We start from the raw sequence: 1810 nt of genomic DNA on the forward strand, positions 1-1810 counted from the left end.
ATTTTAAGAAAATAATATAAAATACAAAAAATAAAATAAAAATGGTAATATATATTAGATAATAATTAATATGTGTCCAAAAAATATAAGAAAAAATTATTTGCATCTGATTGTAAATGACTCGTAGAAAAGAATTGATTACTGGAAATTAGGAATTTTTGGTTTAGACAAATTCACATTGCAATGCGCCTGTAAAGATGATTACTGGAAAAGAAGAGAATTTAGGCTTTATAGTCAGAAAGCAAAAGCAATGACCGCACATGACAATAATCAATAACATCGTGCAGGTTCCATCCACCATTACCACGATCAAACAGCCTCTAATTTCCAGCAAAGATGATTAAGATAGTAAAAGCTTTCAGTCCAATACAAGTGTTCAATTGGGCAGCTGCCCATTCATTACATAATTTGAAAAGCAACAAAACGAAGATTTTTTTTTTCCATCCAATTTTCCAAGATAGACTACCATCAGGAAGAGAAGTAGAACTTGTCAGAATCAAAACACCAAATTACTCCACAAGACACCTCAACTACTGCTTCTACAGCTACCGCACATCACACATGAAATCCCAATCTCTCATCACTGTCAAGAACATCAGATATATCATACTGGGTATTGACATCACTCAAGATCAGTTCAACCTTTTTATCAATGTTTAGGGAATTGGGAAATCCAGTCCAATGCCTCAATTTGTCACCGCAACCACAAGCAAAGGAGAAGAGGGAGAGGAGCGACGAACCGATGAAGAACAACCGAAAGAATCTCGAAGATGCACTCTGCAATTTCTGCTCGAGTCGAGGGGGTTTCGAAGGAGAAGAAGAAGAATCAGAGGAGGCGGAGAAGATGAGCTGATGAAGAAGAAGAACAGGAAGAGCACAACAAGCTTCAAATGCAGGTAAAGCAAAAGAGGTTGCACCGATTCAAAATTAACTCGTGCAAAAAATATCAGTCTGTGCTTGGAAACATTACCATTTGACATGCAACCGTTCGTCGTGTCACCAAGAGCATGGACATGGAAACCGTGAAGCCTCGGCTTGAGCCCAGAAACACTTCCAGTCACCGTGGTAGGTCTTGCAAGGCAATTGAGAATCAAGACAAACTCATAATGGATCAATCTTAGCCGAAACAAAAACAGGGCAGATGATTTCTCAAAACAATGTCCAAATTAGTACCATTTCCTTCCTGTGTGAAGAAGACAGTTCCGCTGACGCCCTTGCTACTGCCAAGAATAGAAACAGCCTTCACCATCCTGTCTCTGTGATCTGGACGTGCGTAAATGAGAAAACTATATCAAGGACTGATCAAGCAAAGCGTTCAAAACAACGAAGAAATCCTCAGTCCACGGATACAATCTCATCGCTGATCGAAGCAGTCTAATAAGGTGAAGCAGAGCTGAAGAGACCTACGCAAGGTCGATTAAGCTCGGATGAGTAGATGGCATGAACACCACACGCGATGGCATAATCAATCGCATCAGAGCTCATCAATTAGCAAAATCACGGCAGCGATCGAGGAAAAGACGATCAAGAGAGCTCAGTGAAACGATGAAGAAGCTGAAGAGATACGGATTGCAGGGAGATTGGAAGATGAAACTCACCTCAGAGCACCCCTTTTGAATGCCGAAGCCGCTGAACTAGGGTTTCCAAATCCAATTAGGTTGATTTCCGATTCGGGTCAAGAGATTCGGGTCGGGTTTCCTTTAAAAATCCAGAACCCATCCAACCGGTCGGTTCGAATGGGTTCGATGGGTTTATTAAAAACTCGGCCGGTTTTTTGGGTTCACCGATTTTTTTGTGCATTTTCGGTTTT

At 40.8% G+C, this 1810-nt stretch overlaps 1 long non-coding RNA gene across 1 annotated transcript; it reads right to left on the minus strand.

Annotated features, from left to right (window-relative positions):
• Positions 1–391: 391 nt before the first annotated feature.
• LOC116191960 lies at positions 392–1257 on the minus strand. The gene is made up of 3 exons (XR_004153987.1): positions 1174–1257; positions 971–1071; positions 392–849 (listed from the first exon to the last, which is right to left on the minus strand). It is a non-coding gene; the product is annotated as an uncharacterized LOC116191960 (long non-coding RNA).
• Positions 1258–1810: the final 553 nt, after the last annotated feature.

Source organism: Punica granatum, unplaced genomic scaffold (assembly GCF_007655135.1).
Source record: "Punica granatum isolate Tunisia-2019 unplaced genomic scaffold, ASM765513v2 Contig00637, whole genome shotgun sequence".
Classification (NCBI taxonomy): Eukaryota; Viridiplantae; Streptophyta; class Magnoliopsida; order Myrtales; family Lythraceae; genus Punica; species Punica granatum.